This window comes from Mytilus edulis, chromosome 13 (assembly GCF_963676685.1).
Source record: "Mytilus edulis chromosome 13, xbMytEdul2.2, whole genome shotgun sequence".
In the NCBI taxonomy this organism is placed as follows: domain Eukaryota; kingdom Metazoa; phylum Mollusca; class Bivalvia; order Mytilida; family Mytilidae; genus Mytilus; species Mytilus edulis.
This window is the reverse complement of record NC_092356.1, coordinates 46064950-46073043: the sequence shown is the minus strand read 5'-3', so window position 1 is coordinate 46073043 and position 8094 is coordinate 46064950. Positions and strand designations below refer to the sequence as shown.

Below are 8094 nucleotides of genomic sequence, written 5' to 3'. Positions count from 1 at the left end.
TCAGGAAGAATAAATAAAATACCGGCGTACTTAAATGATTATGTAAAGTAATGTTATGTAAAGTAATGTGTAGCTAGTGAACAGGCATAATAATCCTGAGCTCACATTTAACTAGGCATCACGCTTAGTATTTATGATCAAGTGAATAAGTTTTAATTTTCTGCGTTTCGTATGATGTCTTTAGTACTATTTAGACTGAGAATACCAAAAGAATTTTACACTCTGAAACCGATATTATCAAGATGCTTGATTTCTTGATTGACAACATATTTGTAACGTTCGGAGGACGTGTTTTACAACAGACTGTCGGCATCCCAATGGGAACAAACTGTGCCCCTCTACTTGCCGACTTGTTTCTTTATTATTATGAGGCTGACTTCATGCAGGAACTTCTTAGGAAGAAAGATAAGAAGTTAGCCATATCCTTTAACTCTACTTTCCGCTATATAGATGACGTTCTTTCACTAAACAATTCAAAATTTGGTGACTATGTGGAACGCATTTATCCCATCGAATTGGAGATAAAGGATACTACAGATACAGTTAAGTCTGCTTCATATCTTGACTTACATCTAGAAATTGACAATGAGGGTCGGTTGAAAACAAAACTTTAAAACAAAAGAGATGATTTCAGCTTTCCAATTGTGAACTTTCCATTTCTAAATAGCAACATTCCAGCAGCACCTGCATACGGGGTATATATCTCCCAATTGATACGATATTCCCGTGCTTGCATTTCCTATCATGATTTTCTTGATAGAGGGTTACTGCTCACAAGGAAGCTATTAAACCAAGAGTTCCAAATGATGAAGTTGAAATCATCCCTTCGTAAATTTTACGGACGCCATCACGAGTTGGTTGACCGTTATGGAATAACCGTTTCACAAATGATATCGGATATGTTCCTTACGTCGTAACTACAATCCCCTTCCCTTTCATGAATGTGACCTACCGAATTAGACTATTTACCGGATTTGTAATCACATATTAAGCAACACGACGGGTGCCACATGTGGAACAGGATCTGCTTACCCTTCCGGAGCACCTGAGATCACCCCTAGTTTTTGGTGGGGTTCGTGTTGTTTATTCTTTAGTTTTCTATGTTGTGTCATGTGTACTATTGTTTTTCTGTTTGTCTTTTTCATTTTAGCCATGGCGTTAATTTTATTTCATTTTATTATTCAACTGACTGATAAAGATAAAATCTAGAAAGGGAGAGATGTAATGTAATGAGGTTGTCGTTTGTTTATGTGTTACATATTTGTTTTTCGTTCAATTTTTTTATATAAATAAGGCCGTTAGTTTTCTCGTTTGATTCGGTTTTACATTGTCTTATCGTGGCCTTTCATAGCTGACTATGCGGTATGGGTTTTGCTCATTGTTGAAGGCCCTACGGTGACCTATAGTTGTTAATATCTGTGTCATTTTGGTCTTTTGTGGATAGTTGTCTCATTGGCAATAATATCACATCTTCTTTTTTATACTTACTTATTTCGCAATGTTGACCGGTGAAACCATTCCCACAAGAACATAATCCAGATGAGCAACTTCCTCCGTTTTGACACTCAATATTATGACACGGTTCCTCTTATGTGAAAAATAAATTGTATAAACAGCTGTCAAAATTGAAATCATATCGTGCAAAATTTACAGTTATGCATTCATATAAAGAAAAATATCAATCAATTTGATAAGTTTGGTATCAAATGGAAACTAGTTGCAAGATATATAATCTTACTTCAGGCCCAACATACATACACAAATACTAAATATTAAATACTCAACCGAACAATAGAAATAAAACAACATAAACTTTAGTGTCTGACAAAAAAGAATGAGGAAGACAAATCGGGTCTTTTAATACTAGTATTCAAATTTACTTTTTATGTTAAATAAGGCTGATCACATTTCATCTACGCACTCTTTTTGTTAAAATCTTTTTGGAATGCTTTAGACATTAAAAGAGATATGTCATTACTGTTTTTGTAAAACAAATTAGTGTTATTCTTTGCATAGATATGTCTAAATGATGCGTTACTTTATCAACAAATTAAAAACAGGTACATAGTAAGTTCATACCATAAAAGGTCAACCAAAGCGGAGAACACGTAAAATTCGCTTACGGGAAATATGTGTAATGAATAACTCGTTACGAAATCAAAATGATGATTTTGCACTATGCGCATCGGAAGAATAATACATTGTTTGTACTAATACGTAAACGGTTCCCATTTTCCTTGACACTTTTCCTAAGAACTATTATTGAAGAGCATACAAAACTCTAAACCATTCAAAAATATTACAAATACTAGATAATTGATCCGAGCTGTACATGTGCATCAGGGAAATATAGAAAAAGGTTTAAATTTTTTTTACATTAAAGTAAGAAATAAGTATCTTTAAAGAACCGCGCTTACAACAAATCCCATCAACATGGCAAGGTTTGATATACCTTTCTCACAATGACGTCCTGAATACCCTCCATTACAATGACATAAAACTGTTAATCAAACAAACGTACAGCTCCCTGCGTGTTCATGGCATGTATGCGCACACTCTTAAATATAATGCAAATAAAAAATATTTCACGCGTTTATTCCGTGAATAGTTTCCTTTAAAGATAAAAACGTACCAATGGGATTTTTCTTTCTCACGAACTGTGTTTTTTTGCTGTATTAATAGTACATAAAACCACCCTTGTTGTTTCCGTGTTGCGCAGTCTTTAGTTATCTATATTGTGTTTTGTATACAGTTGTTTGACCTTGGTAATTTTTTTCAACGTTTTTGATTATTGCTTTGATATCTTTCGCCTCTCTTTGAATATTTCATAACATTAAAACGCATATTTTATGTTAGAAATGTCTAATATCATTTGCCTAGAAATTTAAAATACATTATATATTGTGATCATCTTTTAAGGTAATTTGAGGACACAATTGAGAAGAAGAGGACGGGATTCTGGTTACGACAATTGAACATTAAAAGTAGTCATCTGTGACACAGATACTCCATTACACGCAATAAACTCGTGATGATTTTAATTATGATTTTCAAATAGATGACTTCATCTTTACCAAATAGAACATTTACCAAAAACATAATATATGTGTCTTGAGTTATCGGTTCAATTAAACAACTTATTTATTTTATCATACAGCTCTTCAAGTTTTCAATTATTCAAGTATTTTCGACATACATGTATGCAAATACCTGTACCAAGTATTACATTTCTTATCCTTTTGTTTGATGTGTATGAGCTTTTGGTTTTGCCATTTAATAACCGACTTTTTGTTTTGAATATTCCTCGGAGTTCAGATTTTTGTCATTTTACATTTTCATCATGGCATTTCAAATGTTAATTGTCAATTAACTGACACTAGGTTTAAATACTTTAGAAAGCTGGACATTGAAATTGTGGTCAACTCTTTACATTTATAGCTATATATATTTTCTCTTTGCGAAGATTGTAGTATTTTGGGTTTGAAATTACATTACATTGAATATGATAGCGATGGTACCTTTCATGTAATTTTTATCAGGTAATTCTTGATTAGTAGCACGAATTTGTTATTATACAATTAGAGTCTACTGTAACATACTTACCCTTCTTTAAATCAAGGTGAATCACTGAAATGATTACACGTTTAAATACACTACGGCATATGCAGATAGCTTGTGTTTATAGAACAATTCATAGTGAAAGTTTTTTGTAATGTAAAATAAATAATATAAAAACTTTTAGAAAAATAATAGAATTTTATGCATCTGCCATACAAGTGAGAGGTTTAGCTAGCAATGAAACAAGGTTGAATCCACTATTTTCTACAAAGGGCTATGTGTGTACCAAATCAGGAATTTGACAGTTGTTTTCCATTCGTTTAATGTGTTTTAGCTTATGATTTTGTCATTTGATAATAGACTTTTCGATTTGAATTTCCCGTAGAGTTCGATACGTCTGCTATTTTACTTTTTAGGTTAGATAGAAGTGTTTCTTCAGAGTCACGATTCATTTCACCATACATTTGAAATTTATAACATGTTGTTTTAAGTTTATTTCTTTTTCTTTTAAGTTTATAACCTTTAGATATCATTGAATATCTTTTAGGCCATAGTTACTTAGTGTTCGCTTTAAACTTAGGAAAACATATGCTGTTTTTATCATAAGATTTTTGTATGCATATAACTTATATCAATTGTATATGATTATAAACCCACAAATGATATATAATAAAAAGATTCTGTACACAGGTCTGTGTCATTTGCCAAGGCGTTGTCAGTTTGTTTTCTACTTACTCAAATGAGTAATAATTTGCATTTGGTATCCTTCGGTATATTATACAAATGTTAATTATTAGAGAATATTAAGAGTGAATATCATTATCATATATGTTTATTCCCATGCAGCCAATGTGTTACGTCAGTATATATAATGTGTTTTGTTAATAGAGGAATGCAAAACTATATTGTTGACTCGTTGTTGTTATTTTTATACACACAGCAACGGTATTTAAAAATCATTATACATTTGGAAAAACTTCTTTGAAATGTTACTAGTTGCATGGGCATGAGTATAACTATAAATTATCTGTATTTATCAGCGTTAGAAATGTCATCTAGCGCTTCATTATATATTGAAACTGTAATTTGATGAGTGTTCTTCCATAGTCAAAATGTCTCATTCACTTGCTTACGTTATGCTAGTTTACTACAGTTTTAATGAATGCCTTCATACTCATCTGGATCAATAGTAATGATAATAATTAAAAAAATTATAGATAGAAAGTAATTAGAATATACTTACATTTGTCTGTCAAAAAAAATATCAATTCAAAATATGACAATACAGTCCATTTAAACAACTCATGATCAATTATCCATTAAGATTATCACTATACAATTTTTGTTTGTATTTCGTCATTTTTTTTGCAAATGCATTGCTATTTTGTTTTCGGCTTTTAAGTTTGAATATACTACTGGTATCTTTCATCGCTCTTTTACTTGTATAAATGTATATTTTGAGGAATGATATAAACAACTGATAACTTCTCCATAAAAACCATAGCGTTATTAGGTTCTAAAATTCCAAATGCTTACTTTAATATACAGATAATGGCATATTTGATAATCTATGAAATGTTGTAGGTAACATCACGATATTTGATATCTTTCAATAGTAAAACAAAACTAAACCTACCAAAGAATAAGTATAAACCTCATATGATACAGGGAAAATTGACATCAATAGATATAAAGGAGTTATTTTTGGTTTTTTTTTTATTTGGAAATTTCGTTGCTAAATTCTTCAATAAATTACAGAAAGACAAATAAAAAAAATCAGCGACTTACGTCTCGTTCAAAATACGATATTGTTTCTTGCGAACCCAATGACAGCTTTCCACAGTGCCATCTGTATCTGGATAAGGTATTTAAACTTTTTAAAGTTCACCTGTGCTTTTGAATATATACAATATCTGTTGTCCTTTATCGTAGTTGTTTACACCGGGACCTTAAAATTTCTTTAAGAGAAATATATCACTCATTGATTAAATAAGTTTGATAATTACCAAGAAGGAAACGCCGCTGGTTTGTCTTCCTATCTACAAAAACCAATAAGAAATATATGTATTATTTGTTTTGTTATTTTCATTTTTTTTGTACCTTTCACACACAAGTCACCTTTGAAATTTGCATTATATTTTACGACAAAGTCAATTGATCCAAATGTCATACCTTCGATTAGCCACGGTAAATATTTAGTTTTGGTGTACATAAGATATAAAATAAATTAATGAATTTTTGTATAATTTTCAAGTTTGGCTCAATCTGTTATCTTCTTATGCCTTTTCTCTCACATAATGGCGTTATCCACTTGTATTTTTGTCCATCTGATGAGTTGGGCCTTTTTTCAACTGATTTTTATAGTGTGTTCTTATGTTGTACTGTTATACCACTGTCCCAGGTTAGGGGGAGGGTTTGGATCCCGCAAAAATGTTTAACCCCGCCACATTATGTTTGTATGTGCCTGTCCCAAGTCTGAAGCCTGTAATTCAATTGTTGTCGTCTGTTTATGTGTTACATATTTGTTTTTCGTTTATATTTTCTATATAAATAAGGCAGTAAGTTTTCTCGTTTGAATTGTTTTACAGTGTTATTTCGGGACCTTTTATAGCTGACTTTGCGGTATGGGTACATTCTTGACGGCCGAACCGTGACCTATAGTTGTTAATTTCTGTGTCGTTTTGATCATTTGTGGAGAGTTGTCTCATTGGCAATCATACCACATTTTGCCTTTTATATTGTATCCACTTTCCTTAAACACAAACAAGTAATTGATTCAACACTTACCACAGCAGTTCATTGTACAATGTCCGTCAGCCTTTCGAACCCATACTGTTATCAAGTTCTATAAAATTAACTTTACATGTTCATTAAGTAACATATCATTTTTATCCATTATAGATTCTCCACTTAGTTGCCTATAATATTTATTAGTTAATATCTTATATAGTTTTATGATATTCTTCTTTCTAATTGATTTATTTGACACCATGTTTTCTATTCCTTTTTGTTTTTTGTATACTATATAAATTAAGGACTTTCAGTCAGTCATTTAATTATGCATGAACGTGTTAGATTACGTTGAATTAGGTCTTCGTTGTGTGTAAATATTACTAAGTCAACTTCATCATAATGTCTTTCGAACCCATACTGTAATTTCTTCTATACAAGAATTGTTTTATTGATGTGATTTTTTGTCAATTTGTATCAATTATCCCCACTTACCCCTGTATTCATGTCTGTAGTATTGACACTTATAAAATGTTCTCCATCAACAATTTTTCTTAGTCAGGGAAACTCCATATTGTCCTTTACATTCAGGCAACCATATGTCATATCAGTGAACGTCCAAAAGTCTAAACATGTTTTTGATACATTGGGTGTAAATTCACAAGAAGCTTGTCCTTGGCCGATTAACCCGGATATCCATACACAGAAATACAACACTTTATTCATCTTACTCCCGCTTCTTAATAAGGGAAGATAAAAAAGAGTTCATAAATTAAAGAGTTTCCAAATTATCTTAAGCATCTATTTTCTTAAAAAGAAATGGTAAAAACAATATATTGAAAAAAAACCAGTTGAAATGTATTTTGCTCATTGTTGAAGGCCGTACGGTGACCTATAGTTGTTAATGTCTGTGTCATTTTGGTATTTTGTTTATAGTTGTCTCATTGGCAATCATACCACATCTTCTTTTTTATATTTTGAATTATTTGAAATACATTGTATCACATATCTTTATACATTACTTCGAAGAATGAAAATGGGTTACGGTTTGACCCGTATCCAGTTTAATATTCCAGTTGCAAGTATGGAGAAAACGACAGTGTTTATATGGTCTGTAAACTTTACATCTCCAAAATTGCTCAGCAGTACATGTATTTTATAAACTATTTACATAAACATATTAAACTTTCATGATAAAATATCCTGTAAATTGTTTCTGTGTTGGCGAACTACATTTAAAAGTAATCATATCTCTACCTGTCTCAAATTGTGATCTGATTTAAGTCAACTCGTTCAACTCTTAAAGATTGCACGACTTCATATTGTCTGTAATTGTTTGACTGTCGACGGCCTTTGTTATTAATTTAAACTAATTAATAGTTCAGGGCTACTTTGCGAATGGGAAGTGAAGAGTACAATATATAATTATGTTGATCATTAAAATCTTTACACATTGCGATGGTAGTTTTTAGACACGACATAAAAATAATTAAAAACCAATTCTTCAGAGAACAATTGAAGGTCTTTCCACCTCGATAATAAGAATGAAATTTAAAAAACGATGTTAGAAAATGTCACTCCTTGTTGATGTAATTTGGTTCTTCAAATTGATATAAAACAATAAGATTAATAGGTATATGCAGAAGACTTAATTGTTTTATTATGAACAGAACATAATTTTTAGCAAAGTTCAAAATTTATAACATGACCTTGACCTTCGACCTTGATCTCAATTTCAAGGTCATAGGTCAGTGAACTCAAAACGGAAGACCGGAGGTCAATCACTTGTATGGTTGTGGAGAAATA

At 31.3% G+C, this 8094-nt stretch overlaps 1 long non-coding RNA gene across 1 annotated transcript; it reads right to left on the bottom strand.

Annotated features, from left to right (window-relative positions):
- Positions 1 to 3603: 3603 nt before the first annotated feature.
- Positions 3604 to 6393, bottom strand: LOC139501502 (uncharacterized). The gene is made up of 3 exons (XR_011658587.1): positions 6346 to 6393; positions 5565 to 5597; positions 3604 to 3627 (listed from the first exon to the last, which is right to left on the bottom strand). It is a non-coding gene; the product is annotated as an uncharacterized lncRNA (long non-coding RNA).
- Between the last annotated feature and the right edge of the window lie 1701 nt (positions 6394 to 8094).